This window comes from Cavia porcellus, unplaced genomic scaffold (genome assembly GCF_034190915.1).
Source record: "Cavia porcellus strain 051 isolate PalLab524CR breed Dunkin Hartley unplaced genomic scaffold, mCavPor4.1 scaffold_3, whole genome shotgun sequence".
Lineage (NCBI taxonomy): Eukaryota > Metazoa > Chordata > Mammalia > Rodentia > Caviidae > Cavia > Cavia porcellus.
In genome coordinates, this window is record NW_026947486.1 from 20,406,195 (window position 1) to 20,425,310 (window position 19,116).

Below are 19,116 nucleotides of genomic sequence, written 5' to 3' on the forward strand. Positions count from 1 at the left end.
GGGGGCACAGTGAGGTCGGCAAGTGGCGACAGCTCCCCGAGGGCGAGACTGAGCGAGGTGAAAGGGACGGAAGAGAGGGCTTTCCCCGCAGTACCAGAAAAAGGCGGAGACTTCAATTTGTTAACCCACAGAGAGGCAGAGGTGTTAACCTCCCTTCCAGGCTAATGACATTTGGTCCTCGGATTGGACTAGAGAAGTGACCTGCTGTTGCTTTTAAAACAGTTGTTCAAGATTTAAGGAGGCAGCTTTGGAAGGCTCCAGGCGGGAGTGGATTTAGAGCGGCTGGAGCCTTTATCGCCTTGATCTAGGGAAGGTAAGGGTGAGATGTTCCTATCCTTAGCCTTGTTTTTTTTTTTTTTTTTTTTGTTTTTTTTTTTTTTTTTTTTTTTTTTTGAGACAGGGTTTTGCTATGCATTCAGGCTGGCCTTGAATTTACTTTAGCCCAGCTTGACCTTGAACTCACTGTGATCCTCGGCCTCAGCCTCCAGAGGTCTGGGATTACTAGCGTGCGCCACCACACCCAGTCTCAGCCTTGTTTAAGTTACAAAATGAAAAAATTTTTTTTAATGGTAAAAGGTACCTGGATGCCAAAGAAGGGGGCGGTGTCAGATTATGTACATACTGGAAGTATTTCTCCTTTTTTTTTTTTTTGTACTGGGGGGGGGTGAAACTCACAACCTCGCGCTTGCTAGGCAGGCGTTTATGCCGCTGAGCTAAATCCCCAGCTATTTCTCTCTTTTTGTAAATTTAAAAAAAATTTTTTTGACACGGGGGTCCAGCTATGTAGTTTCAGGCTGGCCTTGAACTCGTTAGGTGGCCTAGGTTGATTGGCCTTCAGCTCTGGCAGTCCTGCTTCAGCATCAAGAGTATTTCAATTACAGTGGTACACCACCACACCCGATTTGTATTTCTTAAATTTTAAAAATTTGAGATAAATCGGGCACACCTGTAATGCCTGTAATCCAGGAGGTTGAAGGAGAAGGATCTTTGCAAATTTGAGACCAGTTTGGGCTACAAAATGAGCGCAAGGCCAGCCTGAACTGCACAGCAAGACCCTGTCGCAAAAAGACCAAAAAAACTGTTTTTTGAGATAACTATTGATTCACATACAGTTATAAGGATATTGACACTGATACAATCCACCCATCCTTTAGTTTTTTTTTTTTTTTTTTTTTGTCTTTTTCATTTTTATCGGTACCAGGGATTGAACTCATGACCGCCTGCTTGCAAGGCAGGTGCTTATGCCGCTGAGCTAATTCCCCAGGCCCCATCCTTTAGTTTTTGTTTGGAACTATTGTCTTGATGCTTCATTAGTATATAAAGATATTACATCTAGAAAAGTGTCCATCTGATAAAAAATATTACATCTATTTAGCTCATCCTTTTTAACTGGCTTATATTTTACCAATTAAGTGTAGCATTGTTCAGTCCTTTCCTATTGATAGGACTCTAGGTTTTTTCACTTGATACCCAGGGACACCCAGTATTTGCGAATTTTGGTCCTGTATATTCTCATAGCGATGGTTCCATTTGACTCCTCAGCAAAGCCAATCTTCAAGCTTTCTTCTTTCTTCATTTCCTCATGTTCCAGAGCCAATTTAATTCAATTCAGTTATCTATTTGTTTGGAGTGGACATTTCAGGCCCTCCTTGAGCTCACTTTGTAGCCCAGGCTGGTCTTGAGCTGGAAATGATCATCTTGCCTCAGCCTCCTGAGTGCTGGGATTATATAGGTTTGTGCCACCATGCCCAGCTAGGGCTGGAGCTTTGGAATTTGAGTTTGACTTTAAATCTTTCACTTGGGCATATAGAGGCTCAGTTTTCTCATTCATAAACCAAGCTTGCTGGGCATGTTGGTCCATGGCTATAATCCCAGAACTCTGGAGGCTGAAAAAGGATTGCTACAAATTCTGGGCTACATTGTGGGTTCAAGTCCAGCGTGGAATACAGAGTGAGACCCCGTCTTAAAAAAAAGCTAGAATCAAAATGAAACAAAATACAGAAAGGCAAAAATAAAGAAAAGAAAAATTGTGGTATTGATGAATTGCATTTTTTTAAAACAAGATATGCAGGAGATTTAGCTCTGTAGCATAAGTACCTGCCTGGCAAACACGAGGTTGTGAGTTCAATACCTGGTACCTAAATAAATAAATAATTAAATAAAACAAGATGCATGTGAACATTTCTCCACTTGTAGCATCAATAAAAGATACTGTTATATGTCTTTTCTTTCCAAGTCTTGAAGAATGCTGTTTCTATGTTTCAAATTAGCATTATCTGACTTAGTTGTTCAGACTAATAATCATGTATTACAGTTGGATACCCCCAGGCATGGTGTCACACTCCTATGATCCCAGCACTCTGGGAGGCTCAAGCACAGGACCAAAAGTTTGAGCTCAACCTGGGAAGTTTAGTGACCAAGTGAGACCCTGTTTCAAAATGTTAAAAAAAAATTATAAATGACTGAGGATGTAGCTGAGTGCAAAGACTCAGATTCAATTCCCACTTCTGCAAAAAAAATATTATATGTCCATAGTGTGCCTTGAAGGGAATCCTTTATAAATTTTTTAAACCATATGTGGTGGCCTGCCAGTAATCCCAGCACATGGGAAGTTAAAGCAGGAGGATTGTTGACAGTTCAAGGCCAGCCTGAGCTACATGGTAGAAAAAAAAAAGGTCTTACTATTATTGGGTAGCTCCTTCTAAAAGTGGCTCACCAAAGAAAGGTTACTAGGCTCTTGCTCACCTCTCTTTCTGGAGATAGAGGACGAAGGGTGGGATATTGTGAGGAAAGCAATGACAGCAAGCTCTTATTGGCATCTGTGCCTTTCCCCATCACCACCACCCAAGACAGGGTTTTGCTTTGTAGCCCAGGCTAGCCTCAATCTCACAGTGATCCTCTTGCCTCAGCTTCCTGAGCACTGGGATTATAGGTGCCGTCCAAATTTTGAGGAAACCCATGAAAACATCTATATACGGGTCCTGAAAGGTGATGCTGGGATCCCAAGTTTCAGGTTGACATCAGGTCTCGGCATCCTATTGAAAACCTGCTTGAATTCTCACAAGAAGTCCATGTGCGAGGTTATGGGAATTTTCTACACATATGTTCTAGAATCTTGTAATTTTTTTGGTCTTTTTCTTTTTTATCGGTACCAGGGATCGAACTCATGACCACACACTTGCAGGCGCGTATGCTGCTGAGCTAAATCCCCAGCCCCTAGAATCTTGTAATTAATAGTGACACCTACTTCTGCAGTCAATTTTGCCTCATTCTAATCTGTATCACTACCTTAGCCTTCCCTGTAGCTAGGAAGACCATAAAAAATGTTTGCCAAATCTGGATTATAGACACTTATGTAGTTAAGGTGCATAATTGCTTAAAAAAACCTTTTATGAATCTCTAGTAATTATCACCATAATTTCATTTATTATTTGGGCAGTTGAATAATTCTTTTATTTTAAATTCTTATTTTTATTAGTACATATTTGAAGCATATATTGGATACATTCACTGTGGTGAATGTGGTACATGCACTGAATACATCTTAATTTTTTTGTCCCTTTGTCCTTCCTCTCCCTCCCTCCATCTCTTCCAGGCTTATTTTATTTTATTTTATTTTTAATTTAAAATGGTCTAAAGCTGGGTGTGGTGCCACACACCTACAATCCCAGTACTGGGGCAGCTGAGGTAGGAGGATTGCTAAGAGTTTGAATGCAGCCTGGGTTACACAGACTCTGTTTTAAAAAGAAAAATGAGAGGATCCAGGCTTGGCGGTGGCACATTCCTATAATCCCAGGATTTAGAAGGTTAAAGCAGAAGGATCACCACAAATTGCCAGCTAGCAACTTGTCTGGGTCTACATACTTCAAGACCAGCCTAAAAAGTGCAAGCAAGACCCTATCTCAGGAATAAATCAGACAGCTGCTACGATGGTGGCACACACTTAGAATGCTAGCACTCAGGAGGCTGAGTTCAAGGCAAGCCTGGGCTATATCATGGTGCGTTCAGGGCCAACTTGAACTACATAGCAAGATCCTGTCTCAAAAATAAATGCTTAAATAAATAAGACATGGTCTAGCTAAACAGCTAAGTGCCTGTGTTAGGCTCGAAATTTCAGTTCTCCAGCCTAAACCTCCAAAGTGCTGGGAATACAAGCTTGCCCTCTCACACTTACTTTATAACTTTCCCCTCTGTAGTAAGACTACAGAGTCTTGCTTTGTAGTGTAAATAGCTTTTAGGCTCACTTTTTTGCCCTGGCTGGCCTTGAACTCGTAGCAATTCTCCTGCCTCACTCTCAGGAGGGCTGGGACTACAGCTGTGTTTGGCACCATGCCTGGCTTACAGTTTATTTTTATTAATTTATTCAGGCTCAAGGGATTGAGCCAAGAACCTTTGCACTGAGCAACAATTCTACCCCTGCCTCCTTAAATGTTGAGACAGGTCTTGTAAAGGCACTAATTCGCCCAGGCTGTGCTAGAACTTGTGATCTTTATGCTTTAGGTTCCCAGAATGCTAGGAGCACTGGTGTGCGCCACATTACTCAGCTAACAGTTTTTAAAATGGCTACAACCTTTGTACTTGTTTAGTCAGAGAAATAACATTGTATCTGAAGACCACAAAATACTCAGGTTTATGGTTTCAAGATAATCAAACCACTGTACTCCAATCCAAACACAAACAACACAGTTTATTTTTGAGACAGAGTCTTGATACATAGCCCAGGCTGCCTCTGAAGCCGAAATCCTCCTGCTTGTCTTCTAAATACTGGAATTAAAGAGGTACACCACCAAGCCCAGCTTGTTATTTATTTTGTGAGACTAGAGAATACATAAAGTTGAGAACTGACTATAGAGTTGGGGATTTAGCTCAGCAGCATAAGCGCCTACCTGACAAACATATATGAGTTTGATCCCTGGTACCAAAAATAAAAAGAAGTGAGAAAACAACAACAGAAAAAAGTAATAGTCACAGCCTAACTGAGACCTCTTACTGGGTTACAGAGGTTAGATGGAAGTCTCAGCATGTGCTCTCACTAGCCTCAGACCCTAAGCACCTTTTGTATCTCTTTACTGGTGAAGAGGCACACTCAAGGAGGCAGTATTTGGATACACAATGCCAAACCCCCAAGGCCTATATACTCATCTACTGCGCATGACCCGAAGAAGCCATCAATGGGAGCTTCCAGTGCAAGAATAGAGATGTGTCTTTTACTCTTATATATTCAGTCATGGACCTATCAGAAGCCAGAAATTTTCCGGCTCCACTCAATTGCTTGGTCAGGTGCTGAGAGTTGGTTCAAAATTAAAGAAGAAGCTGGGCTCGGTGGCCCATGTCTATAATCCCAGCACTCAGCAGGCTGAGGCAGAAGGATCATTGCAAGTTCAAGCCCAGCCCGGGCTACAAAGTGAGCTCAAGGCCAGCCTGAACTTTACAGTGAGACTCTGTCTCAAAAAGACAAAAAAAAAAAAAAAAAATTAAAGAGGGGTGTGAAAGTGTTTAAAATACTGGTGTGAGGGAGGCCAAAGCCTGACCAGGATTGCTGAAAATAGGGATGAGAGGATGAGAGGGTGTAGGGAAAAGCAGGGAAAAATATAGATTATATTAAAAATTAATGGGGTTGGGCATGGTGGTGCAGCACTCGGGAGGCTGAGGCAGGAGGATTTCTGTGACTTTGTTGGAAATAAGTCACCATACTCAAATAGTTAGTGCCTGAAAGACTGCACTCAGACACAAAGCAAGAGATCTCAACAAGGCAAAGTTTTTACTCCCTCAGAAGGGCACAAGCGTGCAGTAGCAGGTGCATAAGACAAAAGGAAGTGGCCTCCTTTATCCCTAAGGTAGGAGAAGCAGCTGACCTTTTCCTCATTGACTGAGTTGAAAGTTCATACTCTATTCTGATTGGCTAGTTTTAGCGCACAAAGCAGGTCTGAAGGGTTGCTGAAGGGAAGAGCCTGAGGGGATGTGGAGAACAGAAAATTCTTGGCTGTTGATGAGAGATCTTTAGCTTGTAGCTGTTTTCATGCCTGGGGCAGGCTAGAGTCCAACATGGAGATGGTCTCTTGTTTATATTTTTGATAGAAAAGACCTTGTTTCTACAAGTTAGAGGACAGCCTGAGCTACAAAGTAAGTTCGAAGCTGGCCTGGACTACATGGTGAGACCCTGTCTCAAAATAAATAAATAAATAAATAAAATTAATGAGGATTCTTATGAAAAGCAGTTTCTGCTTCTACAGGTAGACTCTACAGTTAGAGCAGTTAGAAACACAAAGGAGAGAACCAAGAGAGAAGAGAGAGGTGCCAGGGTACACAGTTACCATAAGATTTATCAGAAAGTGTTAACAAAGCAAGGAGGAAGCCAGCCCCCTCATCTACCTCTGATAAAATGCACAGGAGACAAGGGGCAGCCACCTATAGACTCTTATTTAATATGTGAAACACACCTACATATATACACACACGTGTGCATGCTTATTTAATTTTTAACTCTAAATTACCTTTCTTTGAGCCTCCCATCCATCACGAAGACAGAAAGAAATCAAATGACCAGAAAGAATGTAGAGAGAGAGGTACCCAAGTTAGAAGCAAAGACAGCCAGAGAGCAAATCAGACAAGTTAGAAGCAAAGACAGCCAGAGAGCAAATCAGATGGTGATAGCTTCCAGGTGCCCACATCGGGAAAGGGAGAAATCATTAGTCCTAAATAAAAAACTGAGGACAAAATTGCATGTAATCACTTCTGATGTCCCCCCCCCGTTCTTCCAAAGCAGCTGTCCATCCTTTTTTTTGTCCTCTAAATAAACTGTCTTCATCTATTTGTTTGTTTGTTTTGCTTTGTTTTTGAGACAGGGTTTCAATATGTAGTTTAAGGCCTTGAACTCACAGCAATGCTTGTGCCTTAGCCTCCCAAGTGGTGGACATGTGCCACCACACCTGGCAGTTTTCCTCATCTTGAATCAAATGCACGATCTTTTGCCATATCATAATGCACTGGCTTATAGTTTTGCATATTAATTCCAACCATCTTATTTTGGTTTATTGTATATGATTTATGCTTATTAAAATAGTACTGTTACAGGCTGCTGAGCTACTTGGAAACATTATAGGCAGTCAGACAGGGCTGGGTTTCCTTGAGGAAACCAGCACAGAAGACCAAATATCTTGTGACCTTGGAGGAGACACACACCTCTTGCTGTGGACCACATCTCAAGACTGAGGGTAAAACACAACCACACCCTTAAGTATAAATTTTAGGGATTAGGTGTGGATCACCTTGAGAAGCTAGCAGTCACCATCCCAACCCCCTACCAGAAGACTCACTGATCTGTAAAGAATGCTCACTTGCTATGTTACTCGTTTCCCCATTTGTCCCTGACTTGGTCTATTTTACCTGAATAATTAAACTTATTGGTTGACCCTATTAGCTCTGTCCCACATCATGCCAGTCTGCCTTTTGGGTTCCCACTTTTCCCCACCTTAAACCCAGCTAACCTCATGATTTTACTCCATAAAAATCCCTGGAAAGGGCTGGGGATTTAGCTCAGAGGCATAAGCACCTGCCTTGCAAGCAGGCAGCTTTGAGTTTGATCCCTGGTACCGATAAAAACGAAAAAGACAAAAAAAAAAAAATCCCTGGAAAAGACAGAGTCCCTAGCAATGCACTCGGGACCCCTTCCGTCTCTCTCTCAGACAGAATCCCCTATCTCAGTATTTCCATTATAGTATCTGTCAAAAGAGTCCCTTACAAGGTGCTCTCTCGGGGCTGGGGATTTAGCTCAGCGGCATAGGCACCTGCCTTGCAAGCAGGCAGTCGTGAGTTTGATCCCTGGTGCCGATGAAAAAAAAAAAAAAAAAAAAAAAAAAAAAAAAAAAACAAGGTGCTCTCCCTCTCTCTCTCTCTCTCTCTCTCTCACACACACACACACACAGTTATCCGACTGCAGATGAAAAAAAAGGTTCTCTCTCTCTCTCTCTCTCTCTCTCTCTCTTTCACTCACACACACACACACACACACACACACACAGTTATCCGACTGCAGCCCCACACACCCACACCACTGAGCAGGAGACTCCTAAACATCAGGCAGCTGGTGGGGGATAAGAGCTATTGATTTGATTTCCTAAGGTTTTGTTTTGTTTTGTTTTTAAAGAGAAGACATGGGGAAATGCGTTTGTCATTACAATGCTAATTAAGTTTGTATATATCGATATATATGGCAGTTGAACTGAATAATTCTATATATACAGAAAGACATCAAGGTTTTGGAGGTCAACAGAATATTCCAATTTCAGTCTCAATGCTGCTGTGGTAACTTCTAAATTCATATAGAGTCTATTCAAAGAAGTCTATGGAAGTACAATAATATTGATTTGATCAGGGTAAGGAAGGGAAAGGGTAAAATTGGTTTCAGATAATCTTGGTTAAGGATTTTCATTGACCTCCATCTACTTGAAATCCTTCCCCACCTTTTTTTTTCCTTTTCCCTGACAAAGCCAAAACAAAGGTCCAGGCATGGTGGTGCATGGGCAGGAGGATCACCATGAGTTCTAGGCTAGCCTGAGCTACTTAGCGAGATTGTGTCTCAGAAAGAAAGAAAAGAAAAGAAAAAGAAAAAAAAATTCGGGTATTTACATTTTGTACTAGCCTAAACTACTCAAATCAATGTGGAACTCCCATCTCCTTTGACCAGATCTCCTCTCTCTTTATTGCTAACATTAAAACATAACGTGAAATAGGAGTCTTTCTTTTTCAAAATTATGATGAACCTGTAAGATTCAAGTATAGCCACCTAGGTAATAATGACCCAATGTTAGCACGAGCATATGTATAACATCATTAACTGCAGCTGATAATCTTTTTTTTTTGGTACCAGGGATCAAACTCATGACCTCACGTTTGCCAGGCAGGCGCTTATGCCGCTGAGCTAAATCCCCAGCCCCATGGTTGATAATCTATAGTCTTGTGTTTAGTCTCATAGTCTTAGTGTTAGTCTAAGTAGCTGTAGTGGTCTTAGTCTTAGTCTTAATGGGTGGGAGACAATGCCCCCTCCCCAATGCCATAATAGAAAATCTCAAAGGAGTAATACCAATAATCTCAAACTCTCGTTTAACCTTTACAGATCCCTTCTTGTTTTTCGAGATTTGCATACTTGAATAGCAAATATGTATTTGATTGTCTTTGATACATTTTGGAGCCAGACAGAGAGAGAGGTTAAAAGTAACCTCCTGACTTTCTTGCTGTTTAAGAAATGCCTGTCTCTTGCTGGACATGGTGGTGCATGCCTATAATTCCAGCAGAAGGATCATTGCGAGTTCCAGCCTCAGCTACACAGGGCTCCCCTGCCTTGGGCACAACTTGCTATCTTTAGGTACATGGAAGACTTTCCCAGTGACTATGAGTGGGATTCGCGAGGCGCCGGACCCCTCAAACTGACTCAGCAGTTGCAGCTGAATGCCGGCTAATTCCTGTGGCAGGGTCCCCTGGGGCCTTCCTCACCGACACTCCGAGCCCTGCACCTCGTCGTCCCCAGTGCACCAGAGCCGGTAGGCGCCCAGCAGCACCGCCGCCATCTGTGTCACCAGCGCCACCAGCGTGGAGTTCAACAGCATCGCCCAGTCTGAGTCCACCGCTGCTCCCTCAGCCTGCTCCTGTCGTCATTGTGGTGACCACTCTCCAGGATGCCTCGCTTCAAGTCCCCAGGCCCCCACGCCCCCACCATAACTGCCCATCAGCGTCTCCCTCCCCTATTTTCTGCCTTTTAAATGTATCCTGGTATACTTTCCTCATGGCATGAGTCATTTTTGAAATAATTAAAGTGTGTGAACTTACATAAAGCCAACACGAAGATAAAAAAAAAAAGTCACAATCAGCCATGCTTGGTACGCGGCTAGATCTTAAATTTGAGCCCATGACCAAGGTACAGCCCAGTGGCACTGTGCCTGCCTGGCAAAGTTAAGGTCCTGAGTTTGATTCCTGGTACCAAAAATAAATAAATAATTTTTAAAAATTTTTTAAAAAGCTTAAATGAGCCCAGCCTGGTTCTGAGATCCTGTCTCAAAAAATACCCAGTAATAATTTTCCTCGACTTTATTCACTTTCGTGGTACTGTGGCTTGAACCCAGGGCCTTCACACTGAGCTACACCTCCAGCCTTTTTAAAATTTTTTTGAGACAGATTCTCACTAGGTTGATAAATTTGACCAAGTTGGTAATTTGTACTCTTCCTACCTCAGCCTCCCTGAGTGCTATGATTACAGATGTGCAATCATCACACCTGGCTATTTTTAAATTTAATTTTTCTTGTTGCAATTAGTGCCTATGAACTTCACAAAACATTGGGTTTCATTTCATACATTTCGACTAAGTCCCTCTCCCCTGCCCTCTTCCTTGGGAGCTCAGTCTGGACCGTGGATACTCCTGTGGCACAAGTACTGAGGCTGGGTTACTCCTGAGGCTACAGAAGGGAGCGGGGCATGAAGAGTAGGTGGTGGGACCTCAAAGTACAGAGGAGGAGAGTAATGAGATTGGGAGAAGTCTGCTGGGATGAAGTGAGGATCCTAGCTCTTTTGTTCACATTACTCAGCTATTTCATAAAAACAATGGCGTGCAGTTACAACGTGCCATGCTTTGCATAATCACTTTATGTGAATGTTCCAGTATAGTTGTCACAACAACCCTAACTGGCATCACTCACTTTGTGGGCAGAACTGCAGTGCTCGGGGATTACTGGAAGGTGCCCAGCTGAGAAGGGTGGGAGCCAGGGCAACGCTGGAGGTCCACAGTCTGGTTCTGACCTCTGAGCCTGCTGTCTGCCTCCTTTTCCCCTTCTCCTGCTCTTCCAATCCTTCTTTCTTCTTGGTGGCACCAGGTGTTGCCTTACGGCCTTGGCTAGGCAAGAGCTCTGGTGCTGCCTTGATCTCAAACCCATTCTGCCCTTCTTACCCCCTTAAGGGTTTCTGTTGCTCTGTGAACAACTGGTCCCCACTGTCCACCAGCACTGATGGCCCAGAACACGCTGGTCACCTGCCTGGACCATGGGCACTTTAAACTGTCTTCTTCTCCCTGTCCCCAGGCAGGGTCAGTAAAGAGAGGACACAGAAGCCTCAGGAGGGTAAGTAGAGTCACTGCCCCGGTGTCCAAGGTGAGGATCCTGTTCTGACTGGCCAGGGGGTCTTTGGAGATTCCTGGGAGGCAGATTTTGGTTGTCACCATGGGCAGGAATCTGATGCTGGGGAATAGCCCTACATCACGACTTGTATCATCCATGGAAACTGTTTAAGAATGGTTTAAAAAAGAGCTAAGCATGGTGGTGCATGTCTGTGATACCAGTACTCGGAAGGCTGAGACAGGAGGACCCCCAGGTTGAGGCCAGCCTGGACAACTTAGCAAATTCATTGTCAGTGTGGAGTATATAGTGAGACAAAGGAGGAAGGGAGACAGGCGGAAGGAGGAAGAGGCAGCAGGAGGGGAGAAGGGAAGGGAGGGAGACAAGAAAAGGCCTTGCCTCTTGGTAAGAGTCGCGGCAAGGGCCAGAAGAACCAGCACTCCCGATCTGGACATGGTGGGACTCAGGCAGCTTATTCACCTGCCCTCTTGGTAAGTGCCCCAGCGAGGGCCTGGAGGAGAACCATTACCTGTGAGCCTACTGCCACATGGGCTGAAAATCAAGCACCCTTCCCCCGCCTGCTCCCTCCCCACAAAGCTACTGGGGATAGATGTCTCAGCATCTCTTGGGAGGATGACCATATGCAGTATAGCAAATATGGGGGATTTCCTTCTATCTTCTGTTTGAAGGCAAAGGTTGTTTTTACTGTTTTGTTTCTTTAGCTCTATTCAGTATTCTCAATTGGTTTTATAATGTTCTATTTTTGGTTTGATTTTGCTATACCTAATTGACTGGACAACTATTGTTAAGTTAAAGAGATATACCATAGTACCTATTACTACTATCCAGTATCCTACTGTGAAATCCTGTACCAATTTCACTGCATTGTCTCAATTGGCTTTGTTCTGTCTTGTCCTGTTGCATTTTTACTACTTTCAAAATAAAAAAAGGTCTCCCCAAATGTTTATTTTTATTTTTGTCTTTTTCTTTTTTATCGGTACCGGGGATCGAACTCATGACTGCCTGCTTGCAAGGTAGGCGCTTATCCTGCTCAGCTAAATCCCCAGCCCCTATGTTTATTAAAAGATACCATTGGCCTGGGGCTGGGGATTTAGCTCAGCGGCATAAGCGCCTGCCTTGCAAGCAGGCAGTCGTGAGTTCGATCCCTGGTACCGGTAAAAACGAAAAAGACAAAAAAAAAAAAAAAAAAGATACCATTGGCCATCATAACTTTTTGATAGCCTATACTGTTTCCCAGGTGCAGTGTATACTTTTATCTTTGCTCTCATCCTCCTTTTCTATTTATTGGTCCAAGCTCACTGCAGAGCCAGTTTCCCTCCCACTCTTCATTTTTGCTTTCTTAAATGTACCTTGCCACTGCTACAAATTAATTAATTAATTAATTAATTAATGCATTGGAGCCAGGCATGGTGGTGCACACCTGTTATTCTGGCACTTGGGAGGCTGAGGCAGGCCAGCCTAGACTACAAAGTGAGTTTAAGGCTAGCCTGAACTGCATAGTGAAACCCTGTCAGAAAAACAAATGAGAGAGAGAGAGAGAGAGAGAGAGAGAGAGAGAGAGAGAGAGAGAGAGAGAGAGAGAAGAGGAGCAGGGCAGATATAAATTCTGCCATCTTAGCCTCAATGAGTCTAAAGGACAGTAGCTGCACCTTCCTATGCTTAGGTCTCCTCTAAGGCCTCAATCATGTAGTGGGGAGAGTGTGGAAGACACTCCCAATCCTTTGGTTTTTGGTTGACCCTATGTTCAGTAATCCAGGCTGGTCTTAAACTCACTGTGTAGCTCAGGCTGGGCTGGGCTGACGGTTTTCCTGCCTTACCTCTGTGTTGCTGAGATTACAGGTGTGCACCACCTTGAAGCTTCCATCCTCTCATTACCTATTCAGGGATGAAGTGTGAGGCTAGGGCCCGTGTACACAGTATCTTCCCAGAAAGCAACAGTCCCTCCGTGGCTGGACCCCTCCCAAGGAAATGTGGTGGGAGCCTTCTCAGAACAAAAAAAGATGACATGGGCACCACTCTGTAACATACGCTGTACCCAATCAGGTTGTTGTCAGTGTGTTATTATTGGAGGGAGACAAAGACACAAGAATTGCATAAAAAGTGAAACCCTGCCATGCTTGGGGTTTTGCCTTTGGATGTGAGTCCACTGAGTCAATCATAGTGCAAATACTCTTCTTCCTGCACAGGGTCTCAGTTTCCTGTCTCTCTATGTGGTAATATTATAAACCTTAGTATGGGGAGGATTCGCTCCAGGTCCCCCACTCAACAGTTATCAAAATCCTCTGATGCTCAAGTCTGCTATACATATAAGTTCAAGTATTTGCATATAACTGCTGCATTACCACCTGTCCTTCTGCCCTTCTTTCTGACTATACAATTCAGTCTGACCTTGAACTTTTCATGTAGTCCAGGCTGGCCTGTAACTCAAGGTGATCCTCCTGAGTGCTGGGATCACAGGCATATGCCACTTCACCAGACTCTATTTATATGTTTTTGTTGTTATTTTGGGACAGGGTCTCACTAGATAGTTCAAAGTCACTTTTTTTTGGTACCAGGAATTGAACTCAGGACTGAGCTCTATCCCTGGCATCACTATGTAGTTCAAGTTGGTCTTGAACTCACTATATAGCTCAGGCTGGCCTCAAAGTTGCTGCATTCCTCCTGCTTAGTTCTCCTGAGTACTGGCTGAATATTTTCAATTCTTTCTAGATTATGGTTAATACCTAATGCCATAAAAAAATACCTAATGCCATGTAAATGGCATATCAATAGTTGTTATAATTATTGTGTAGGGGATGACAAGAAAAAAATCTTAAATTTATAGCAAGCAGTTTAATTTTCAAATACTGGTTGGTTGAGGCCACAGATATACAAGGCTGACTACAAAGCAAAATAAGCTCAAGCTATACCCAGGAAGCAGCAACTGTGGCACCAGTTGCTGTGGTTTACTGGATGTCCCCTGGCTCCTGGAGATTCCTGGTGATCACTTGTTAGTAAAAATGGAATCAGAACTTCTGCCTACTGACCCCTGTAATCCCAGCACTCAGGAGGCTGAGGCAGGAGGATTGCTGTAAGTTTTCAGCAAGTCTGGGCTACATAGTGAGGTCTTGGACAGTCTGGGCTACAAATCGAGACCCTGCCTCAAAAAAACCACTTCTGTCCATTGGACTGGCCTGCTCCTGCTGAGAACATCCAGAAAAGCTGAGTATGGTTTCTGAAATTTTATTTGTCCCGTTTTGTGAGACAGGGTGTTGCTATGTAATTCAGGCTGGCCTCAAACTCTTGGTGATCTTCCTGCCTCAGCCTCTTGAGTGCTGGAATTACACAAGAGTGCTACCATACCCAGTTCTCTGTTGCTGTTTTTAAATTATCTGAAGGCCCAGGACAACAAAGTACCCTTGAAATCATCCCCTCACTAAGGACTGACTGCTGAATATAGAAAGCCAAGAGCTGATGGGGACACAGAAAACAATATAAACCAATAGACCAGGCACAGTGGCATATACCTGTATCCCAGCACTTGAGAGGCACATGCAAGAGAACTGCTGGAAGTTTGAGGCCAGTCTGGGATACATAGTGATTTTGTTTTTTTTGTTTTGGTACCACGGATCAGATCCAGAGCCTTGTGCTTGCCAGGCAAGTGCTGCACTGACCAGCTACCTCCTTGGCCCTACATAGTGTGTTCAAGGTCAGCCTGCATACATAGCATGACACTGGTCTAGTTTTGACTTTTCTTTTTTTAGGGTTCTGAAGGTTGAACATGTTAGGTAAAGGCAAACAATTCCACCATCTCACCAGCCCTTTTTTATTTAGAGGAAAAAAAAACCCTTGAAAAGGTATGCTACTTAGAAATAAACAGAGGAGACCTGGGTGTGGTGGTGCACACCTGTAATCCCAGTACTCCAGAGGCTAAGGAAAGAGGATCACCAGTTCAAGGCCAGCATGCATACACAGTGAGTACAGTCAGCCTAAACCACACACAAAGACCTTGTCTCAAGACCCTTCTTCTCCCAAAAAAACAAATAGGCATAGGAAATATACTACTTTCAAGTGAGAGAATCGACTCCCCGTTTGTAATGTAATCCCCCCCCCCCAGCTATAGAACAGAGCAGTAAGGAATGTGTCACTCCCTAAATCCTCCTTGAGATATCGGGGCAGGACAGGAAGGAATGCATCTGCTAGTCATTAACCACAAGATGATCTGTCCTCTGTAAAGATAAAGATAAGTAAAGGAATGTGCTAGATTAGACCAGGACTCTCGGTCTCCATGGTTACTCAGCCCCAGATCCCTCGAATCAGCATCTGCCAAGTCCTGCGCCGTTCAAAATTAACCAATGCGATCTGCTTCTGTAAACCCGCTTGTGCCCTTAAAAACCCTGCACAAATTCCCCTCGTGGCCCTCCGCACTCGTTTGCCTGGAGGACCCCATGCGCATGGAAATAAACTTTTTTCCCTCACCAAGAGTTGAGTCCTTGGGGTCTCTTTCCCTGCGGCGTCGGCCCTAACACAAGTGTGTGGGGGTCTGCAGGGTTTGGGTGCAAGCTTGTAATCCTAGGACTCCGGAGGCTGAGGCAGGAGGATTGCTGTCAAGATTTGTCAGCCTGAACTACACAGGGAGCTGAAGGCCAGCCTGAGCGACATAGCAAAACTCAGTCAAAAAAATAAATAAATAAAAGGCTGCTTCTTGATTCTGCCAACAGGAACTGGAATCCAGAATCTTTGCACTACTCACATCCCCAGTCCTATTTTTTCCAACAGGGCCTCACTCAGTCACTCAGGTTAACTTGCCAACCTTCTGCCTCCATCTCCTGCAAGGCTAGGATTACAGGTCATGCCAGTTCAGCTCAGTGTTAAGAGGTACCACACTGCCAAGGAAACTTCTGGAGACTCTGCAGAAGAGGTGAATACTCTTTATCCACATCTTGCTCAGTCTCTGTGATGTGGAAGAAACCAGGTAGAACAGATTGTATCAGTTGCAGTGCCCAGTTTGTAAGTAGCCTATGGGGAATTCATGGGCTCCCAGGGGCGCTCACTGCAGTGATGACTAGAAGCAACTGTGGTGGCCAGGCCAGGTGTGTGTGCAGGTGGTCGCTAGCAGCTGTCTTTGCACAGTGGACCAATGGCACCGTGGACAAGGGGCCTTTTATTGTCACACTCTTCTCATGCAATGAGCCTTCACGAGGAGGGGCCGGGTCCTCTGCAGGGGAACCACAGGAAGCCAGTGGGCCTGTTAGAGCAGGCACTCTGCCTGGGGCAGACATTCTGGGCAAGAGCCCTGTGTCTTCCAGGGTGTCCTTTTATTGTTTTTTTCTTGTTACTTGACCCAAGTTCACTCTGCAGAGCCAGTTTCTCCCTCACTCTTCACTTTTTCATATTAACTTTGTCACTATTTTTTTTAAAACAAAACCTACTTCAGGTCCATTTTCAAATGCAGGCTAATAGAAACATTAATTCTAGGAGCTCTGATGCTGACAGATTTTAGTATTCTATACATGGAGATGGAAGAAATATCAGAGATGGCCAAGTCATGCCACGTTACAGAGCAGATGTGGAGGTGACTGGCGTTTATCCCCATGGTGCTCTCAACTCTCCAGGGGCAGCGTATCAAGTCTGTTTTACTCATTGTTTTTTTTTTAAATTTTGTTTTGTATTTTGACATAGGGCCTTGCTATGCAGTTCAGGCTGGCCTTGAAGTCAGGGCACTGGGGCTGGGGATTTAGCTCAGTGGCATAAGTGCCTGCTTTGCAAGCAGGCAGTTGTGAGTTCGATCCCTGGTACCGATAAAAACGAAAAAAAAAAAAAAAAAAAAAAAGAAGTCAGGGCACTCCTGCTTTAGCCTCCTGAGGGCTGGGATTACAGGTCTGTGCTACCATGCCTGGCTGGTTTATTGATTTTTTTGGTACTGGGGATCAAACTCATGACCTGTGCTTGCCAGGCAGGCACTTAAGCCACTGAGCTAAATCCTCAGCCCCTGGTTTATTGATTTCAGGAGAGAAGCTAGCCCAGCATGGTAGTTCATGCCTGCAATTTAAGCACTATGGAGGCTGAGGCAGGAGGGCAGGAGGATCGCTGTGAGTTCAAGGCCAGCCTGAACTACATAGTGAGACCCTGCTCAAAAAAAAAAAAAAAAAAAAAAAAAAAAAAAAAGAGACAGAAGCCCTTCTTGCCTGGATGAAGCATATATTGCAAGGAAACTGACCTCTGGACATGTCAACAGGGAAACCTACCCTCTCCCCCATCAAAAATATATGTTTCGGGCTGATTATGGTGGTGCATGCCTGTCATCCCAGCACTCAGGAAACTGAGGCAGGAGGTTTACCATGAGTTTGAGGCCATCTTGGCTACAAAGTGAGTTCAAGGCTAGCCTGAACACATAGTGAAACTCTCTTTAAAAAAAATTTAAGGGCTGGGGATTTAGCTCAGTGGCATAAGCGCCTGCCTTGCAAGTGTGTGGTCGTGAGTTCAATCCCCGGTACTGATAAAAAAGAAAAAGACAAAAAAAATTTAAAAATAACAAAAAAGAAAGATAAGAGATCAAGCAGAAATTTAGTGAGACCCTGTATTAAAAAAAAATCCAAAAAACAAAAATCAAGACCTATAGTGAATCCTAGTTACTGGCCAGACTGAAGCAAGAGGATCACTTGAAACCAGGAGCTCAAAGCCAATTTGGGAAACGTAGTGAGATCCCATTTCAAAAAACAAACCAAACAAAAAACAGTGCCCCCCGCCAAAGAAAAACCAGCACACTTTGAGAGTCTAAAGCAGGAGGATCACAAATTTGAGCCCATGTGGCACACATCTGTAATCCTAGCATTTGGGAACCTGAGGCAGAAGCATCATTGCAAATTCAAGACCAGCCTGGGCTACAAAAGTGAGCTCAAGGCTAGCTTGAATTGCATAGCGAGACTGTCTCAAAAAGACAAAACAAAACACTAGCTTGGAATGTAGTTCAGTGCAGACTCTGGATTCAATTCCTAGGGCCATATATAAAACAAAAGAAAGCATCCTGGCATTCTAGAAGGCATACAACTCCAATATGGGCCAGAAAATAGAAGGGACCAGGGAGGTAGGATCTGTTCCTGGCTGTGTCCTAGCAACCCTGTTTGGCTAATCTCGACACACATCCATTCTGGAATTAAGTAGGGATGATGAATTTAATTGGTCTGTAACAACTGAAATTCACATTGGGATTATGAGGGTTTTTTTTTTTTTTTTTTTTTGTCTTTTTTGAGACAGGGTCTCACTATGCAGTTCAGGCTGGCCTTGAGCTCACTTTGTAGCCCAGGCTGGTCTCCAACTCGCAATGATCCTCCTGCCTCAGCCTCCTGTGTGCTGGGCTTACAGGTATGCATATCCAGCTTATAATTGGCTCTTCTTAAAAATTGTTTCTTGTGGTGCTGGAGCTGAAACCCAGAACTTTACAAATGCTCAGCAAGTGCTGTTATCACTAAGCTGCCCTGCCAGACCTGCCAATCCTCTTGCCTCAGCCTCTTGAGTGTTGGGATCACAGGCGTGCACTGTTACGCTTTTTCTTTCCTTTTTTTTTTTTTTTTTTTTCCTTTTTTGAGACAGGATCTCACTATGTAGTTCAGGCTGTTTTTTTTGTACCAGGAATCGGACTTAGGATCTTTCACTTGCCAGGCAGGCACTGTGCTACTAAGCTATATTCCTGGCCCAATGCTAGCTTTGAACTCACTAGTCATCCAGCCTGGCGTCAAACTTCCCGAGATCCTCCTCCCTTAGCCTCTTGAATGCTGTGGTTATAGGCTTGCACCACCATGCCTGACTTATTGATTTTTATGATAGGCTATTGAACAAAAAAAGTTTTGGGAGTCTGACAATAACCTGAGAATATAGTTACCTGAAGCAAATTCTACCAAGTCAGATAGAACTTCTTCCCTCCAAGTCAACTTTTTAAAACTAAACCAGGGGTCCAGAGTGAAGATGTGCTCTTGGCCATTAGAACTAATGCATCTTATGATGAGTAGAGACTCT

General features: G+C 43.8%; 1 long non-coding RNA gene across 1 annotated transcript; it reads left to right on the forward strand.

Annotated features, from left to right (window-relative positions):
* Positions 1-134: 134 nt before the first annotated feature.
* LOC106025886 (uncharacterized) lies at positions 135-15,582 on the forward strand. The gene is made up of 2 exons (XR_001199477.3): positions 135-313; positions 9,116-15,582. It is a non-coding gene; the product is annotated as an uncharacterized LOC106025886 (long non-coding RNA).
* The last annotated feature ends 3,534 nt before the right edge of the window (positions 15,583-19,116 follow it).